This window comes from Callospermophilus lateralis, unplaced genomic scaffold, assembly GCF_048772815.1.
Source record: "Callospermophilus lateralis isolate mCalLat2 unplaced genomic scaffold, mCalLat2.hap1 Scaffold_962, whole genome shotgun sequence".
NCBI lineage: Eukaryota > Metazoa > Chordata > Mammalia > Rodentia > Sciuridae > Callospermophilus > Callospermophilus lateralis.
The window spans coordinates 238,163-260,625 of record NW_027517798.1 but is presented as its reverse complement, the minus strand read 5'-3'; positions in this window follow the sequence as shown (position 1 = coordinate 260,625).

The following is a 22,463-nucleotide window of genomic DNA, read 5'->3' as shown; positions in this document are numbered from 1 at the left end:
AAAACTTAGAAGTCCACACAAAAACTAGCATGAATATTTACAGCAACTTTTTTCAAAATTGTTGGAGAAAACTAAGATTCACTTCAGGAGGTAAATGGACAAGCAGAAATGGATGCACCCAGACAGTGGAATAGTATTCAGTGCTAACACAAATTGAGCTATTGAGCCACATGAAGGGAGGAAATTAAAATGCATATTACCAATGAAAGGAACCAATCTGGAAAGGCTACATATTGTGTGATCTCAACTATATGACTCTCTGGAAATGTAGAAGTATGGAGACAGTAAAAAGACCAGTAGTTGCTAGAGGTAAAGGGAGAAGATGGGCAAAGTCATGAAGAAGGTTTTTAAAGCAGAAAACTATTGGCAATGATACTATCATGGTCATCATGGAGGTCATTACACATTGGTCAAAATCCATAGAAGGTAAAACACAAAGAGTTACCCTGAATGTAGACCACAGAGTCCAGCTCATGATAATGTATCAACATTGGTTTGTCAACTGTAATTAATAGAACAGACTGTAAGGAGACTGAGAGGAGAGTACAGGGAACTCTTTCTGTTCAGAATTTCTATCAACCTGAAACTGCTCCCCAAATAATCTATTAATTAAAACCAAAACCCAAACACCCTGCATCTTTAATGGAGTGTGGGATGCATAAGGACTCCTTAAGGATGACACATGGTTGAGCAGGTGGTTCTGAATAAACACATAAGTGCACCCATGTCAGACATGAAATATGTTGTTTCTTGACCTTGGTGCACACCAGAGCTGTCTGGCATCCCCCCATCACACACACACTTCTCTTGTTTGCAAACATGTATTTTATAAAAGAAATGATATTGCAAAAACTGCATTCTATCATTAAATCATAGGAGAGAAATCTTTGAAGAAGAGGAAGCTGAACAGAAGCACCTTCTAGTATATCCAAAGGCAATGGAGGCAGAGAAAAGGAAGCCTGACCCTCAAAGAATTTGCAAGGGGAGATACACACTGCGCCATGGGCAGCAGGACCCTGCACAAATATTCAGCAAGCCAGAGAGGGGACACGTGACAGCAGCCTGCTCTCCTTCCAAACTGCAGTCCTGCCTTCCCAGCCTCTTGTAAGGTGGGGGGTCTGCACTGATGTGAAGGGCCTGGAGGCCCTGGTGGGAAGTGTGCTAAATTCTTTTCTGCAGAACCAATTAATCCAGCTTTAGGCAATGAAACCCACCATTATAAATACCCAGGTGCACCACACAGTGAATCTGAGATCTTCCAGCAGAGACCAGTGGACTGCAACAGGCCCTTCAGGCTACTGCCTGATGAGGACAGAGGGGCTGGTCTTCCAGAACATGTCTCTGCTGATCCCCTCAAATCCGTAACACAGTAGCTTGTTTTCTAGCAAATTGGAGACTGATCTCATGAGCGAGAACACTTACCTCTCAACCCTGCATGGAGTAGACTGTCCTCAAATGAAACCTGAGTTGTGTTCAGTTTAACCAAATGGACGTAAAAACTCCCTGTGTGAGCTGTTACAGAGCTGAGGCAGAATGCTTGCAACAGATGAGGGGCCCCAGCACAACCTTCTCTCTCTTCTAGGCTCTCCCCCACTGCAGTGTCTTCTTGAGCCCCTAAGAAAAAGTTCTTTTTCAAAGAAAATAACCTGAAGCCATAAATAATCCAAATGAGGAAGTTTGGGTCTCAGCAAGTGTAAGATGCCTTTCTCTTGAGCTTGCTATCTGTTATATCTTTGGTTTCCTTAAAAAGAGTTTAAATAGGCAAGCATATTGACTGTGTGAGCCCAGCCCGTATTCCTTCACCTTTCTTGAGCTGAAATTTATTGCTGGTTAAAAACACCACATAATGAGAGTTGCCTCTGCCTTGGTGCTTGTGGTTGGGTTGAGGGTGCTTGTGGTTGGGTCAAGAATGCTTGCATTAATGTCATCTAAGCCTGAGAGAGAGATTCTGCTCAGACTCTAAACAAATCTGCAAGAATGGGCAGTTTCTTTTCTGCCCTGCCAGATTTAAGGAAGAGAACACTGATCACTTGCTGCAGGCTTCTCCATGGTCATAGGCCAGGTGCTTACAGGGTGGAATGAGAAACTGAGGTACAGGGTAGACAGTAAGGGGCTCACACTGTGCCATCCCCTCCTCAGCACTCTGTGGGCTTCCAGTCTGAATCTTAGAAAACATCCCAAAAGCCAAACAGAAGTGATTGGAAAATGATATTCTTAAATTTTTTTGAGAATTCTAGTGGGGTTACTTTCTACTTTCAAACAAAATTATGCTTCGTGTTTACTTGGCATAGTTTGGGGGTGCTGAAGAGTACCAGAGCTGGAGAAAATCTATAAAATCAGTCATTTGCAGGGAAGGGCTGAGTCAGAATCTAGTATCTATGAAATTTCTTAGACAATGCAAGTGAAATGGACATGCTTACCCAATGGTAGAACATCTGTGCTATTGACATTCAATCTGAAAAGCTTCTGCCTTCCTAATGTGGGCACTGATCCAAGGCCTGATGATACATGGATGCAGAAGACACTTCTATATGAAGAAGTCACTGTGAAGGAGGGAAGAGAGAAATAACTGCAATAGTTGGTAAGAAGATGCAAGAGAGAAGGAGCAGCGGGTGGAAGGGAAACACAGAGGAAAGAACCAGCATGCTGGGATAAAAAGTGCTCTTCTAGAGGAGCTGAGAGGAGGGCAGGGCAGATCCACCACCTTCCCTAGATGGCAAATGCTATAAATAAAACAGTGTGAAGAAGGTCAGTTCAGGGGCCTGGCATGGTGGTGCATGCCAGCAATCCCAGTGGCTCAAAAGGCGGAGGCAGGAAGATTACAAGTTCAAAGTAAGCCTACACAAAAGCAAGTTTCTAACAACTCAGTGAGATGCTGACTCTAAATAAAATATAAGATAGGGCTGGGGATGTGGCTCAGTGGTAGAGTACCACTGATTTCAATCCCCGGTACATGTGCCGCCCTCACAAAAAAAGAAGATAATCAATTCAAGGACAGAAATAATGAATGAGATTTAAGGGGAAGAAAGGCTCTTTTCAGATCAAAAGCATCAAAATTCAAGTGTAGTCACATATTTTATAGGAAGTGAAACATTTTTCCCCATAAAATATTTTTTTGTTAGAAAGTAGTTAAACAGTTTTCATAATTGTTTCTATTATGAGAGACCACATAACAAATGGGCTGCCTGCTGGATTGCAGCTGAGGGTGCTAAAACTGAATCTCCAATTTAGTGGGAGGCATAGACAAGAGGACAAAGAGCAAACCAGCCACGTTAAGAAAGAGAGCAAAAGCTCTGTAAGCAATTACAAAACTCAGCACTCTTCACAGAAAGTTAAAAAAATCAAGAGTGCAGGCCACAGTAAAATAGAGAAAGTCACAATGATAGCTGGAATTTTAATACCCATTAAATGCAATCAATGGAATTAATGGAACCAATCAATGGAATTAATCAAATATTAGTGCACAAACTCTAAGCACCATCCTGACCTGATGAACATATATAGAACAATATGCTCAACAAGAGCAGTCCCTAGATCTGTTCAGTCCACAAGGAATGAGCACCCCAACAGATCACATGTGCAGCCATAAAACAAACCTCAATACATATAAAAGAATCAAAACCACAATTCTCTAACAACAGGGAACTAAATTAGAAATCCATAACAAGAAGATATTTAGAAACTCTCCTAATTTTTGCAAATTAAATAACAAACTTCTGAAGAACCGATAGGCCAAAGAAAAAAATGCAGAACTACACAATATGAAAAATGAAAGTATTGGATATCAAAAGTTTATGGCTCAGCTAGAAGGTATAATTAGGAATTTAGAACTTTAAGTTTTTAAATTAGATAAGGTTTATACCCTAAGAATTTTAAGAAATAAGGGCGAGTTATATCTAAAATAATTAAACCACTACAGTCAAGAGCAGAAATCTATGAACCAGAAAATAAACAAAACAAAAATCAGTAAAGCCTAACATTAGCTAATGCTTCAAAAAATTAATGTAGTTGCATGTGGTGTTGCACACTTGTAATCCCAGTGACTGGGAATGCCAAGGCAGGAGGATCATAAGTCTGAGGCCAGCCTCAGCAATTTAGTGAATTCTTATCTCAAAATAAAAAGTAAAAAGGATGGGGGATTTAGCTCAGTTGTAAAAGATTCTTGTATTCAGTACTAAAAAAAACAACCCTCCCAAACAAACAAAAACCCACCAAGTAACATAGTTGCTACAGTTGCTAACATCTAGAAAAACTGATTAAGAAAGAGAAAAACACACATCACCAATATCAGGAAGGCACAGGAGAACATCACTGAAGACTCTGCAGATGTTTAACAATAAGAAACATTATGAACAAAGAAGTAAACAGATTGAGTTAGAAAAGAAGACAAATTCCTCAAAAAACCAAAAAACACCAAAAATTAGTACAAAGAAAAAGAAAAACTCAAAATAACTCTCAATCTCTTGAAGAACTTGAAGTTGTAGTTAATTTCTTGAAGTTGTTAAAAAAAAAAAGCCCTTCCTACAATTAAAACAGAGAAACTGGTAATGTTTCCAAACATTTAAAGATGAAATATCAGCAGTGTACACAAACTCTTAAGAGAAAATACTGGAGTTAAGGACACTTTCTAATTCATTTTTTGAGGCTAGCACAACTGTGCTACAAAAACATCTAACAGGGACATCAAAAGAACATGCAGATCAATATACGTCATGATCAAAAGGACAATACCCTTCTCATAATGTTAACTAAGTCTAGCAAAACACAGACAATATTTTTAAAAATATTTTTTAAAAATGCATAATGGACCAACTGGGGCTAACTCCAGGAATATAATGACTTCAACATTCAAAAGTTAATCAATGAGCTGGTCATTGTGGCTCACCCCTATAATTCCAGAGGCTCAAGAGACTCAGGAAAAGAGGATGACAAGTTCAAACCTGGCCTCAGCAACTTAGCAAGGACCTAAGCAACTTAGCAAGACCCTGTCTCATAATTTTAAAAAGTAATAAAATAAAAAAGGGCAGAGGATGTGGCTCCATGGTTAAGTGCCCTGGGTTAAATCACCTATATCAAAAAGAAAAAAAGTCAATGAAAACAGACATACAGAAACCATATAATTATCTTAGCTGATATAAAAAAGATCAGTTCAACATCAATTCATTGTGAAAACTCCAAGAAAATGAATTAAAGAACTTTTTCTAACATAATCTAATATAAAGGGTATTTATAAAAAGCATGCAATGAATATACTGCTTAAGGTAAAATTAAAAAAATATATTTTCACTTTAATAGAGGAAACAAGACAATGATGACTGTTCTATTTCTATGCAACATTTTTTAAGAAAGATTTTTTGTCAATGGACCTTTACTTTATTTATTTATTTATTTATATGCAGTGTTGATTATCAAACCCAGTGCCTCACACATGCTAGGCAAGCACTCTACCACTGAACCACCACCTCAGCCCTATCTACCAACATTTCTAGGTTGGTACTGAGCATTACAATAGGAAAAATGTGACAGGTAAATAAGTAGGTAGGTTGATGATAGGTATTTAGATAGACTTAGGTGATAGATAAATGGCATATAGTTTAGAAAGGAAGACATAAATCTGTCTTTAGTCATAGACAATGTCATAATTTACATAGACTGTTCAAGGAATATATTTAAAAATGAATACTTGTAATGTGGATTTTGCAAGACCACAAGATAAGTTCAATTTACAAGAATCAATTGCATATTTATATGCAGCAAGAATTTGCAAATAAAATTTATATACCTTTGTACATATATATTTATATATATAAATTTCATTTGCAAATTGATGTTTTAATGTTGCAATAACTTTGCAAACTGATATTTTAATGTTGTTATTGCAACATTAAAATATCAATTTGTGGTTGCAATGTTATTACAAGTTTTGTGTGTATATATACATACACATTATATATATATATATATATATATATATATATATATATATATATATATAGATAGATAGATATAGATAGATATAGTATATATATATATACACACACACAAATAACTTGCAATAACATTAAAAACCACCTAAAATAGTGGTCAAACCCACAGAGACAGAAAGTAGAATGGTGTTTACCATGGGCCAGGACAATGGAAAAATAGGGAGTTAGTGCTTAACGGGGACAGAGTTTCAGCTTGGGAGGCTGAAAAAGTACTGGAGTTGGATGGATGTGACAGCAATATGAACCGATTATACTTAATGGCACTGAACTCTACATTGGAAAATGGTTCAAATACTTAGGAATGGATTTAACAAAAGATAAACAAGACTTCCACACTTGAAACTTCAAAACATCACATAAAGAAAAGAAAAACTGAATACATGGAAATATGTACCATATTCAGAGACTGTAACACTTGATAGTTTTAAGGTGACAATTCTCCCCAAAGTGCCATGCCACTCCAACAAAATGCTAGCAAGGTTTTTTCATAAATTATTTTTAATGTCACAGGGAAATAAAACTATGTAATGAGAAAAGAGGTTGTACCCAAATGAATAAAATTAACTTCACTATTAAAAGGCACACTGAGACCATGCACCCCCTGATGTTATATCCTGGAAGGAAAAAGCCACAAAAGGCCAAGGAATGATTCTGGGTTTCAGGAGAGTAAACCAGCATGGTTAGTGTCCTATTCTAGGGAGGAAATCTGAAGAACATTAGGGGGATAATTGGAGAAAGTAGAATATGAATGGAATATATTCTGAACTTGAGCTGTTGGTATATAAGGCAACACCCTTGATCTTAGGCAACATACACTCAAGTATTAGGGGGCAATTTTTATTCACTATGGGATTCAAGGGGAGCTACATTTTCCAAAAAAAAACAGACATCATGACAAGGTGGCACTAAGAAAGAGAATGAGGCTGACTTCTCTGTTGCTTGAACCTCTGTTCAAATTGAATTGAACTTGATAAGGCTGATGGTCTAATGACTTTAACATCAAATATGAAATGTCAGTCTTTTGTTCAAGTTCATTTACCAGCTATAAGGCAGTCTGGTTTCTCCTGAAGTCATTTTTAATTACTGGAATATCAGGAAGTTTTAATTCTTTTTTAATAGTGCTACTTTCTGTAATTAGGATGAAGTTTGAATTATTATTTTGACAACTTTCCCCAAAATAGCAATGGAAGGAGCTGAAACTAGAAGATATCCAAGTTCCATTTAGATGCTCTGAGTATACAAGTCCCTTGAATCATGCCCATGGAGATGGTCATTATGTGGTTCAATACACAACCCTGGAGATGGGGAGATTGGAAATGGAGATGGAGTTAGAAATGGAGATTCCAGGGTCATGAGTATGTGGGTAGAGAAGAGTGGAAGTCTTGGAATTGCTTGATGTTTATTAAGTCCAAAAATAAGAGGGATCAGGATATGGCCTCAAAGAAGGTGATTTTCCAGAGGCCAAGAATTAGGATAACTTTTAATTGTTCAAAAGAGCAGGCATTCTAGAAGCAGAATGGTATGCAAGCACATACTTTTGGGTCACAAGGTTGGTCCAGGACAACACAGAGAAGGTGAAGGTTCTGATGCTGAGGTTTCAGAGAGCACTCCCACCCTGCTACAATACTCTGCCACCTCAGCATGCAATACATGTAGATGGGCCCATCATAGTGAATATGAGCCACTTTTAATCTAAAAGAGCAGGAAAAAAACCCAGAACAAACATATGAAATGCCAGATATGTAGCCTAGTGTTAATTCCCTGTACATGCCCAAACTACCACCTGAATAAGTTATAATAACCCTCTTCTTTGAGCCTATATCAGTGGAGAAACCACCCTTTCTTAAAGCTTTTGTTCTTCATATATACATCCTCCTTACCTGAAGCTGAACACAGATGGAAGGAAAATGGCTACTTTGATGGTACTATATCCATTACCTCCCAGGACACCCAGCCTCACCTTTCCCCACACACTCACTCTTAAGGTAGACTCACTGCCAGTACTCATATGTGTGGACCTATGAGGGTGGCAGCAGACAGGGACAGGGCAGTGTGTCATCCATTCACTTTCCTCTCTGAGAACCAACAGCAGTGCATCCTACACTGCTATTCTGTGCACAGGGGTAAACTCGGCTCTGACTCAACTCTCCAGTTCCCCAGATGACACACCACTTGACCAAGGATAAAGGAGGGAGAACTGCTGTGCATTTGGTAAGAAAATTGCACCAGAGAGGAGTCACTGCATAGGATAGACTGGATGAAACAGAGAGAACTTGTGAATTATTCAGTGTTTTAATTTCCTTATTTTCCTTCTGTCTTCACTTTGGTTAACTTCCAGACATGTCATGAGCACACCATTATAAGGGAGAGGTGAATCTGAAATGTGATCATAAAAGAAAATCATGGTTGCAGAAAGATGACATCCAATGAGCTGATGTCTCAGACTACAGGGTTTCTGATCAAAGATGGTCCTTGTGTGATAAAGTCATTTGCCAGAGAGCAGAATTGGTGGTCCCAAGGGATAGGAGTGGTGGACTCGGGAGACAGACGTGGGTCAGTGGACACAGAATTTCAGTTACGAAATTAAAAGGAGTAAGTTCAAAAGATCTGCTGTATAACATGGTAGCTATAGTTAATAAATATATATTAATATTTGAAAATGGCTGAAAGAGTAGATTTTTTAGTGTTCTCACCACAAACACAATACCATGAAAAGTATATGAGATAATGCATATGCATTTTGTGGGGAGTGTTTTGTTTTTTGGTGTTGGTGATTACCTAAGGGCCTTGTGAACACTTAAGTGCTTGCTCTACTACTGAGTTACAACTCCAGCTTTTACCTATATGCTATGTATAGACATATATGTGTGTGTTTGCATGTGTCTAGTTTTTATCTGTCAATTAAAAAATAAATGAGGTACTCTAAGAAAGTCATCTACCAGCACAAAGTCAGTAAATGAATCCAGCAGGGCATCAAAAGAATAATTTGGTCTGACTGAGTAGGTTTTAATCTAGTTATTAAAAAATTGGAATTATATAACAGAATGTTAACATCACAAAAGCAGAAAAATTCACACTTTCACCTTTGTATCTGGAAAACTGAGTATAAAAATGAAGGGTTCTCATTATTAGTGACAATAAACATGTAGACTATGTACAGAAGAATAGAAAAATGTATACTTTGAGAAGATGCTCAAGATCTTACTCCAAGCAATAAGACAAGAAGAAATAAATGCTAAGGCTTAGAAAAAGCAAATCATATATCTATTACTTGTAGAAGACTTTATTCTCCCCACAGGAAAAAAATCTAAAAGATATTACATAAAATTAATGAGATGAAAAAATTCAACAAAGTTGCGGAATACAAGGTCAATATCTAAAATTCAATGTGTTTTTAAACCACTGTCAATACAAAACTTGAAAATAAAATGTGGGAAGGAAAGATAAGGTTATCAATAGCAGAAACAATAATCTACCTACAACATATATAAGAAAAGATATGCTACATGGAGATGTTTGAGAAAATCATACATTTTTTTTTGAAAGAGACAGAAAAAAAATAATCATGAAACCATAAACTACAAAGAACATCAGTTTTCTCAGTAGGACAATATACTTCTATGCAATTCCTATAAAAATATAAACATAAAACTCACATGGAAAAGTGAAAGACAAGTAACAGTCCAGAAAATTTAGAAAAATGGTTGAGTAATAAGGCAGGTGTATTTTTTATCATCTCAGTGCCATAACAAATACCACAGATGGGAGGACTGAAACAATGCAAATTTATTTCTCATACTTCTGGATGGTGAAAGTCCAAGGTTCTGTCCAATTTAGTTCTGATAGGGGCTCTCTTCCTGCCTTACCAATGGCTGCCTTCTTGCTAAGTCCTCACATGATAGGTGTGGGCCGGGGAGATTTGATGTCCATTCCTCTTTTATAAGGAGATTCTATACCATCAGGGTTCTAATGCTGTTTCTAATAGGGAAGACACATTGGGATAGGACTTCAACATAATGAACTAAGCAGGGGGAACAATGTATCCCTTAGCAGTAGGTGGAGGTATCTTCTTCTATCTGTTGCAGCATATACTAAATATCAGAATGTTGAAACTTCAGTCCAGGATTAAAAACTATAGTTAAATTGCCTCCAGCTGTGGTGGCGGGTTGCTGATCAAAACAAAACAGAAGAGAAACCTATAGGCAGACCCCCACTGTAGAAATTTTACCTATAACAAAAGTGATGTTAAATTTAATAATACAGATGAGATCATCATTAGATAGTGCCAAGGTATTAGATCATGTATATAGAGAAATATTACAAAAGGATACTAGCTTTTATCAGCATAAAACACTCAATTATAGATGGAGCAAACCTATGTAAAGGATTATATCTGGATAACATTTTAAAACTCGAGGGGATCCAACATGGCGGCGGGCAGAGAGGCTGCACTTTCAATGCACTCCCAGTGATGGGGTCATAAAGTCGCAAGGATAACTCTTGGATCCTACCAACAGAGATTCTCCTAGCAAAATTCCACTGAAGAGAGACCGCCCGGGAGCTACTAGGATTTTTTTAAAGCGTCTGTGTGACCCGGACGAGCGGGACCCTGCCACTAGACGCGGAGTTCCAGATTCACCTTCCACAGTCCGCGCACCGCGGGCACAGCTGCAGATCTGTCCACCCCGCCCACAGCCAAAGTGACTGGGTCCTGCTAGATGCCGAGACACAGCTTGGCAGGAAGAAGTCTTTAGCCAAGCCCCCACGAGTCAGGAGCTGAGGCGAACCCGGCCGGACCAGTCCCACCCCTCCCCTCAGACACTCCGGCAAGGAGCCTGGGGCCCGCCATAGCAGAGAGGTGACGTCATTGGAGTTCTGCCGGCGGAATTCCTTCCCAGCAGAATCCACTTTAGCAGGTGCGTGACTTCCCATACTGATACAGGCAGCCAGGAAACTTCATTGACTTCTCAGGGGTCGTGTCCATAGGGAAGCAGAGGGGATCCCAGACCCCCAGACCCCCATATCACCAGCGGTGACCCCCAAGGTCTTAGCCGCCAGTTTACCACAGCACTGGGGCTTAAAAGGGACACACGGTGGGGCTGCAAGAGTAACTAGACCTCTGGAGAATCACTTCTGGGGAACAGGACCTGGCTGGCAGGCTGATAGGAGGAAGGGGGTTAAGAGCTGGAGAAGTGAAATGGCTCTGGACTGACAAGTCTGAGAGACTCCCAGGAGACGCCCTACAGAGATAGCTCTCAGCAGGTAGAGAGCAGATGCTCTGCTTGGAGGGCACAGCTCCGCCTACTGGAAGAGAAGAAGGTGGATCTCCAAGACTTTAATTTGTTATTGTTGTTGTTGTTGTTGTTGTAGCTGCTGCCGATATTTTTTTCTCTCATTCTCTCCCTGTTCCTTTCCCCCCTACTCCTTCTCTCTTTCTATCCCATTTCAAGTTTTATTGTTCTTTTCATTCCCCTCTAATCTATCTCTCCCTCCATCCTTTTTTCTTTTTAACAGCACCTTCATTCCCCTACCCCCCAACTCTCATCCCAAGCATTACATCTTCCATTGCGTGTAATTGTCTAAATGCAAATAAGTGAATATCTCGAGGCTGTCTATAAGACTCCCAAATACCTAGCTACTAACAACACCCTGATCCAATTGCCCGGTAGTATCCACCTTCAGTGGAGCAATCTTCTAAAGTAGCCAAGACATACTAACCATCGTACCACCAGAGCACCCAACCTAAACATATAGACCTAAGAACAAACAGCAAATCATTATATGCATACAGAACCTAGAAGCCTTATATGAATTGAATGAATCTGCTTTAAAGCACAACAAAGCCCAACATTTCTAGGCATAATCTCCCAACACAAAAGAGAGACAACAGAGATATACAAAGCCAAAACAAATGCATAGGAGAAAGCAGTTACAAAGCAGTCAAACAGAACTGGAAAGCAACGTGAACAATATGAAAAAACAAGGGAAAAAAGGGTTACAAACAATGCAGGACAATCTAAATATACAGGAGGACATAGAAGAAACAGAAACATGGTCAGGGAAAGAAATCAAGGCATACCTAATTCAGATGGAACAGAATATTAGAGAAGACATGAGACAGCAAATCCAAGCATTGAAAGTATATTTTGAAGAGGAACTAACCACACAAATTCAATCAGTAAAGAATGAGCTTTATCAGGAGATAGAGGTGTTAAAAAAAATCAAGTTGTAATCATAGAAATGCAAGAAACCGTAAATCAGATTAAAAGCGCTAATGAGAATATTACAAACAGACTAGATCAAGTAGAAGTCAGAACAACAGATAATGAAGACAATGTTTATCAACTTGAAAAGAATATAGTCAACACAGAAAAGATGCTGAAATCTCACGAGCAATCTATCCAAGAGATATGGGATCTTATCAAAAGACCAAATTTGAGAGTCATTGGGATAGAAGAAGGCACAGAGAATCAGTCCAAAGGAATGGATGGCTTACTAAGGGAGATAATACTAGAAAACTTCCCAGAGATGAAAGATGGAATGGATTGCCAAATCCTGGAAGCTTACAGGACCCCAAACATCCAAAACCATAATAGACCAACTCCAAGACACATAATCATGAAGATAGCTAACATACAGGACAAGGAAAGAATACTAAAAGCTACGAGAGAAAGGAGGCAGATTACATTTAGGGGTAAACCAATTAGGTTAACGACTGATTTTTCATCACAGACTTTGAAAGCGAGAAGATCCTGGAACAACGTATTTCAAACACTGAAAAATAATGGATTCCAACCAAGAATACTGTATCCAGCAAAATAAGCTTCAGATTTGACAATGAAATTAAAATATTTCACGATAAACAAAAGCTAAAAGAATTCGCAGCCAGAAAACCAGCACTGCAAAGCATTTTGAGCAAAATATTACAAGAAGAGGAACTGAAAAATAGCGCCCAAAACTAACAGTGGGAAGTATCTCAGTAAAGGGGAAGAAAAATAACCAAAGAGGGAAAACTAGCCAATCTAAAATAAATAAATAAATAAACATGACTGGAAGTACAAACCATATTTCAATTGTAACCTTAAATGTTAATGGCTTAAATTCACCAATCAAGAGACATAGGCTAGTAACCTGGATTAAAAAAACAAATCTAACAATATGCTGCCTTCAGGAGACTCATATGATAGGAAAAGACATTCACAGACTGAAGGTGAAAGGTTGGGAAAAATCATACCACTCACATGGCCATCGGAAGCAAGCAGGAGTGGCCATTCTCATATCAAATAAAGTCAACTTCAAACCTAAGGTAATCAAAAGGGATAAAGAAGGACACTATATACTGTTAAAAGGAACCATCAACCATCAAGACATAACAATTATCAATTTATATGCACCAAACAATGGTGCTGCAACGTTCATAAAACAAACTCTCCTCAAGTTCAAGAGTCAAATAGACCACAACACAATAATTATGGGGGACTTCAACACACCACTCTCGCCATTGGACAGATCCTCTAGACAAAAGCTGAACAAAGAAACTATAAAACTTAATAACGTAATCAATAACCTAGACTTAACTGACATATATAGAATATATCAACCATCATCAAGTGGATACACATTCTTCTCAGCAGCACATGGATCCTACTCAAAGGTAGACCATATATTATGCCATAGGGCGACTCTCAGTAAATATAAAGGTGTGGAGATAATACCATGCACCATATCTGACCATAATGGAATGAAACTGGAAATTAATAATAAAAGAAGGAAGGAAAAATCCTGCCTCACCTGGAAAATGAACAATATGTTACTGAATGATCAATGGGTTACAGAAGACATAAAGGAGGAAATCAAAAAATTCCTAGAGATAAACGACAATACAGACACAACATACCGGAATCTATGGGACACAATGAAAGCAGTTTTAAGAGGGAAATTCATTTCCTGGAGTTCATTCGTCAAAAAAAGAAAAAACCAACAAATAAATGAACTCACACTACATCTTAAAACCTTAGAAAAGGAAGAGCAAAACAACAGCAAATATAGCAGAAGACAAGAAATAATTAAAATCAGAGCGAAAATCAACGAAATTGAAACAAAAAAAAAACCATTGAAAAAATTGATAAAACTAAAAGTTGGTTCTTTGAAAAAATAAATAAGATCGACAGACCCTTAGGCACGCTAACGAAGAGAAGAAGAGAGAGAACCAAACTACTAACATACGGGATGAAAAAGGCATTATCACAACAGACACTACAGAAATACAGAAGATAATTAAAAAGTATTTTGAAATCCTATATTCCAATAAAATAGAAGATAGTGAAGATATCGATAAATTTCTTAAGTCATATGATCTGCCCAGATTGAGTCAGGAAGACACACACGATTTAAACAGACCAATAACAAAAGAAGAAATTGAAGAGGCCATCAAAAGACTACCAACTAAGAAAAGCCCGGGACCGGATGGGTATACAGCAGAATTTTACAAAACCTTCAAAGAAGAATTAATACCAATACTTTTCAAGCTATTTCAAGAAATAGAAAAAGAAGGAGCTCTTCCAAATTCATTCTATGAGGCCAACATATCCCTGATCCCAAAACCAGACAAAGACACTTCAAAGAAAGAAAACTATAGACCAATATCTCTAATGAACTTAGATGCAAAAATTCTCAATAAAATCCTGGCGAATCGGATGCAAAAGCATATCAAAAAAATTGTGCACCATGATCAAGTAGGATTCATCCCTGGGATGCAAGGCTGGTTCAATATACGGAAATCAATAAATGTTATTCACCACATCAATAGACTTAAAGATAAGAACCATATGATCATCTCGATAGATGCAGAAAAAGCATTTGACAAAGTATAGCATCCCTTTATGTTCAAAACACTAGAAAAACTAGGGATAACAGGAACTTACCTCAACATTGTAAAAGCTATATATGCTAAGCCTCAGGCTAACATCATTCTAAATGGAGAAAAACTGAAGGCAGTCCCTCTAAAATCTGGAACTAGACAGGGATGCCCTCTTTCACCACTTCTATTCAACTTAGTTCTTGAAATACTAGCCAGAGCAATTAGACAGACAAAAGAAATTAAAGGCATAAAAATAGGAAAAGAAGAACTTAAATTATCGTTATTTGCGGATGACATGATAATATACTTAACAGACCAAAAAGGGTCTACAAAGAAACTGCTAGAGTTAATAAATGAATTCAGCAAAGAGGCAGGATATAAAATCAACATGCATAAATCAAAGACATTTCTGTATATCAGCGACAAAACTACTGAAACAGAAATAAGGAAAAACACCCCATTCACAATATCCTCAAAAAAAAAAATACTTGGGAATCAACCTAACAAAAGAGGTGAAAGATTTATACAATGAAAACTACAGAACCCTAAAGAGAGAGATAGAAGAAGATCTTAGAAGATGGAAAAATGTACCCTGTTCATGGATAGGCAGAACTAACATTATCAAAATGGCGATATTACCCAAACTTCTCTACAGGTTTAATGCGATGCCAATCAAAATCCCAACGGCATTTCTTGTAGAAATAGATAAAGCAATCATGAAATTCATATGGAATAACAAAAGACCCAGAATAGCAAAAACAATACTAAGCAGGAAGTGTGAATCTGGAGGTATAGTGATACCAGAGTTCAAACTGTACTACAAAGCAATAGTAACAAAAACAGCATGGTACTGGTACCAAAACAGGCAGGTGGATCAATGGTACAGAATAGAGGACACAGAAACCAATCCACAAAATTACAAATTTCTTATATTTGATAAAGGGGCTAAAAACATGCAATGGAGGAAGGATAGCCTCTTCAACAAATGGTGCTGGGAAAATTGGAAATCCATATGCGACAAAATGAAACTGAATCCCTTTCTCTCGCCATGCACAAAAGTTAACTCAAAATGGATCAAAGAGCTTGATATCAAATCAGAGACCCTGCACCTGATAGAAGAAAAAGTTGGCTCCAATCTACATATTGTGGGGTCGGGCTCCAAATTCCTTAATAGGATGCCCATAGCCCAAGAGTTAATAACAAGAATAAACAAATGGGACTTACTTAAACTAAAAAGTTTTTTCTCAGCAAGAGAAACAATAAGAGAAGTAAATAGGGAGCCTACATCCTGGGAACAAATTTTTACTCCTCACACTTCAGATAGAGCCCTAATTTCCAGAATATACAAAGAACTCAAAATATTAAACAATAAGATAACAAATAACCCAATCAACAAATGGGCCAAGGACCTGAACAGACACTTCTCAGAAGAAGACATACAATCAATTAATAAGTACATGAAAAAATGCTCACCTTCTCTAGCAGTCAGAGAAATGCAAATCAAAACCACCCTAAGATACCATCTCACTCCAGTAAGATTGGCAGCCATTAGGAAGTCAAACAACAATAAGTGCTGGCGAGGATGTGGGGAAAAGGGTACACTTGTACATTGCTGGTGGGACTGCAAAATGGTGCGGCCAATATGGAAAGCAGTATGGAGATTCCTGGGAAAGCTGGGAATGGAACCACCAATTGACCCAGCTATCGCCCTCCTCGGACTATTCCCTGAGGACCTTAAAAGAGCATGCTATAGGGATACTGCCACATCAATGATCATAGCAGCACAATTCACAATAGCCAGACTGTGGAACCAACCTAGATGCCCTTCAATAGATGAATGGATAAAAAAAATGTGGCATCTATACACAATGGAGTATTATGCAGCACTAAAAAATGACAAAATCATGGAATTTGCAGGGAAATGGATGGCATTAGAGCAGATTATGCTAAGTGAAGCTAGCCAATCCTTAAAAAACAAATGCCAAATGTCTTCTTTGATTTAAGGAGAGCAACTAAGAACTGAACAGAGGGAAAGAGCATGAGGAAAATATTAACATTAAACTGAGACGAGTGATGGGAGGGAAAGGGAGAGAGAAGGGAAATTGCATGGAAATGGAAGGAAACCCTCATTGTTATACGAAATCACATATACGAGGTTGCGAGGGGAAAGGGGGGGAGGGGAGAGAACAGAACAACAACAGATGAGGTAGAGAGGGAAGATGAGAGGGGAGGGGAGGGGGGATAGTAGGGGATAGGAAAGTCAGCAGAATACAACAGTCACTAATATGGTATTATGTAAACATTGTGAATGTGTAACTGATGTGATTCTGCAATCTGTATTTGGGGTAAAAATGGAAATGCATAACTCACTTGAATCAAATGTATGAAAGATGAAAAAATAAATAAATAAATAAATAAACATGTTAAAACTCTTTCAAAAAATAATAAGAAGACAACTATTCTAATGGAAAAAATGAACAAAACAGTCTATTTTGGTTATTTCTGGTAGTAATTTTCTATGAAGTCATTACAAACACTGAATTAGCAGAAATGGAACCACCATTCATATTGGGTATACAGAGTTAGTTTTCTACAAGTCTCTAGTCAGAACATTTTTTTCTTCTACCTATCAATACACTGCCTGTTTAATGTGTTTCTGTTTAAAGGTACCATATATATATTTGATTTGTTAGCATTGAAGTCACAGCCAACAGCATTATAATTCACGTCTGAACAAAGCTTGTCAAACACACATATTTCTTCTAAGGCACATCCCAGCCTTCTCAGGCTTTGGAAGGCTAGATAACACTTTGCCATTGTGACTGTGAGCCACTTTAGCCAGGGAAATCACCAACAAAAAACATAAAAATATAAAAAAATGTGACACTAAATAGACCACAAAAATGATGCTTGTTTATAATCTGAGAACTAACACAAGAAGTGTTGCTGTGTAACTTCAGCTGGGAAAATAAATGTTCTGACTCAAATTTTCACACTCTGCGCATATCCATGAATGACTAGGAAAACACCCCAAATGTTGATTTTCAGTTTCCAAATAAACCATAGTGAGTAAGTGACTTTGCAAACAGGGAATCTGTAAATCATGAGGACAAGGCATTGTGTGAACAGACAATTCAGTGGCTATTAAACAAAAAAGATGATGTTCAACCTTATAATTAACCAGGTTAATCTAATATAAAATTATCATTTGGCCCAAGACACTGGAAAAAATTTTCAGTTCTGATAATATTATATTCTAGAAAGAGGCACGGGAAATGATAACTCACTCATTACTGCAGGACTCTTGAGTCCCTCAGCCTCTGTGGAGAGCAATCTGGCTATTCCTAGTGAGAAGGGAGGTGGCCACCTGCAATTTACCCAGGAACTATGTCCTGGGTGGATGCTTACTTTCAGGGACAGGAGGGTGTGGGACAGAGACCCACTGTGAGATGGTCTGTATTAGTGACAAGAGGTAACCTGTGTCTGTAGGCAGTAAATTTGTAATTAAAAGCAGCACTGGTATACAGATTTGAACAGTAAGTATTAGATAAAATGACCACGTCCTATGTGGAACTTTACATTGGAAAATACTCCTCTCCAACACCTGCCAAAAATCTAGTTACATGCTATAATCAGAGACCTACATATACAGGATGTAAAACGTGATTTTGTTTGAGTTTTTGTTTTTTAAGTAGGACAAGATAGTAAAATAAATTCCTGGCAAATGAAAATGAAAATAAAGTAGGAATAGTTATTTATTCAAAACTGAATTCAAGGCAAAAAGTATTAAAAAGAATTGTACCATGTACAGCCAGAGGAATGAGAAGTTGTGCACCATTTGTATATAATGTGTCAAAATGTATTCTACTGTCATATATAACTAATTAGAACAATTTTTAAATAAAAAAAATAATACAACAAAAATAAGAAAGCAATAAAACCTTTAAGAAGCCCAAATAACTGTTTGGGGGCAGGGAAATGCAGCCAGAATGGTGTTCAGAAGAAACTTTATAGTCTTAAATACATTTACATGTTGAGATCCCTTATTCAAAGTGCTTACCACTAAAGTGTTTCAGACTTTGAAAGATTTTTTTTGATTTTGGAATGTTTGTCTAGACTTTATAGGTTGAGCCTATCTAATTTGAAAATAAAAAATGCTCGAAATTCTTAAACTTTTTGAGTACTGACATGAGGCTCGAAGAGTTTTGGATCTTATTTCAGATTTTGAATTTTCACATTAGATATGTTTGACCTGAATTTGAACATAAAAAATTACTAATAAATATTACTTTTACAAGATGATAGAACAATATAAAAGATCACTTGGACCACCATCCAAGAGAGTAGCTAAACTTAAAGAGACTGACCACCCGAAATGTTAGCAAATATGTGCAGGGACCAGAGCTTTCAATGCTGTTGGTAGAAGCACCTAGTGTGGTATGAGGACTTTAGGTAGAGATCTAAGAATTTCTTTAAAAATAATCCACATAACCCAATAATTCTATGCCTAGGTAACATTAGAAGAAATGAAAACACATGTCCACAAAAATCTCGTAAGAAAATATCCGTAGCAGCTGTATTCAATAGCCAAGACTGTAATGTGCTTAGGTGTTCATCCATGGGAGGTTGGATAAACCCACTGGTAAGTTTACAAGATGGAAACTACTTGGAAAGGAAGAGCAATAACCCACTGCCACACCTACAGTGTAGATGAATCTCAAAAACATCATGCTAAGTGAAGGAAGCAGGCTTACACAGCTATGGGCTACAAGCATTCATTTCTGTAAGTTCGAGAATAGGTAAAACTCATCCATGAAGAAAAAAAATAAACAGTACGGTGGGTGCATGGAAAGGGGAGTGACTGGGAAATTCTATGGCTGAACTTTCTAGCATGCCAATGTTCTGTACTGGGATAGGGGTTTACTGTAGAGGCCTGTAAGCTCTTATTGGTGATATTGAAAACTGTATATTACATTGTATGTAAACTTGAACTAAACAAGTAGAAATGGGAATAGGAAACAAATATAAAACTCCTTAATGATATCTATCCTGAACTATTTTAGGGTAAGTGTAAAATAATTGCAACATGTTGTGAAATGAATGAGAAACAAGATGGACTGATGGTATGGATGGAGGAGTAGGTGAAAAAGAGAAGCAAGAAAGCTAGCAGAGTAAAATTTAAATGTTAGGATGTGTCTGGCAGGTACATGATGTTCTCTATAAAATTCCTTCTGTTTTCATATATTTGAAATATCTCATAATACATTATTAGGAAAATCACAATGCCTTAAAACATGAAGTGGTTCTTGATAGGAAAATTCAATTTAAATTTCGTGTTTTCACCAAATTTAAATAATATTCATTAAAATTCTAACCAAAACACCATCAGGATATTTCAAGGAAATTGGGGTGTTCTTTTAATGAGGTATAATAAGAAAACCCATAAATTATTTATAAATAATAAAAGAGTTTAATTTCTATATGATTAAGAAATAAGATAGGAATAATTATTTAAAATCATTAAGAAACAACATAAAGGGAAAATTGACAGAGAATACAATGAGGTAAGTGATAAATGCCAGCAATCAGTGACAAGAACTTCTCATTCGCAGGCTCCGCCTCACCAATAATGGGGAAATGGAGAATAAAGCAGGTTAGATAACATTATTTCATCCTTCAAAGTGGCAAAATTAATGAATTTGGAAATCAACTTATGGAAGATAAAGAGAACCATGTTTTCTTATGTTGTGGTGGGAAAGTAACCTGTGAACAGTTGTTGTCTGTATTAATTACAGTAGTTTCCCTTTATCTGTGAGAAATACATCCAGAGAATAGCTAAACTTATAAAGACTAACCACCACAAATATTGGCAAATATGTTCAGTGACCAGACCCATGATGTTATAGGTGGTATAGTACACAATGGTACAAGGGCTTTAGGAAAAGGTCTAGGAACTTATTTTAAAATTATGCATATACATGTACTATGTACACATCCTCATTTGATACACCACTGATAGCACCACAAACTATATATATGTTTTTTCCTTTATACACATACTGTGATAAAGTTTGTTTATAAATGGGCACAGTAAAAGATTAACAATAATAACTAATAATAAAAAAGAACATAACAACATACTATAATACAATTTATGTGAATGTGGTTTCTTGCTTTGTCTATATTTAAAAATTCACTTAAAAAGACACACTTCTTTTTGGCAAATCTGAATCACCAATAACACTTCTCTTATGCCATGGGGCTCTTACTGAGTAAAATCAGGTTACTTGAACATAAGCACTGTGACACCATGACATTCAATACAATAATCAAGATGGCTAACTAAAGTGACTAATGGGTGGGTAGCATATATAGTGTGGATATGCTGGACAGAGGGATGATTCATACTCCAGATGATGGAGCAGAACGGCATGAGATTTCATCATGCTTCTGAGAATGGCACATCACTTAAAACTTATGAATTATTTCTGGGATTTTCCATTTCATATTTTCAGACTGTAGCTGACTGACGGTAATGAAACCTTAGAAAGCAAAGTTGTGGATAAGGACTACCATGTACAAAGGTGAACTGTGTGGGCTGGGGCTGGGGCTCAGCAGTAGAGTGCTTGCCTAGCACAGGCAAGGCCCTGGGTTCGATCCTCAGCACCACATAATAATAAATAAATAAATTAAATATATTGTGTCCAACTATAACTAAAGAATAAATATTAAAAAAAAAGGTGAACAGTGTTCCTTAGTATGTTTTACTCTTCAGAATCTGTCCTAGAGAAATTCATTCTTAGGTCCCAAGGCACATGGCTAGGGAAATCAGTGTAGCACTATCGGTGGGCACATTGGGATGCCAATCACAACAGGAATGGTCACATGCTGTATGCACAAGTTCAGAAATAGGGAAAGAGATTACCAGGGAAATTTAAAATATACTGACATGAAAATATATCTAAATACATACTTCTAACTAAGTATATCATTTATTTACTAAAGCAAAAATAAGTAAGAAGATATATTTCTCCAGGTACATTTATATATGATATTCCCCCCAACACGCACACAAAAAACCCACCTTGGTCTGGTTCACTCTGACAAGTGAAGAAGCTTTTGCCATACCACAAATGCCCAAATTATTTACATGAATGTGCTGATTTAACCCAGAATTTAAAATGAGAAGGAAATTAACATAAAAATGGTGTGAAGTATTTTATACAAATATTTAATTATATAAATGTGTAATGTATCATGTCTATGAAAATATTTCACACTTATTTAATATATTATATATAAATTGTAAGAGTATATATTTATAATAGTATTTGTTATTTTTATTTATTTTTGCAATGCTAGGGATTGAACCCACACCTTCACATGTGCTAGGCAAGTACTGTATACTGAGCTACATCCCTAGTTCCTACTATATATTTATAATATAATAATAAATAAAATATATTCATTATAAAATATATAAGACATAAATTACAGAAAAAGCAATAACTTCTGAAGTATCTATGCTTTCCCCAAAGCGCATCAGTATGTGCTTGAAGCAACTTCTCTGCCTAATCATCCTTTGTAGGAATGATCATTAAGGATTTGTTCCAGCA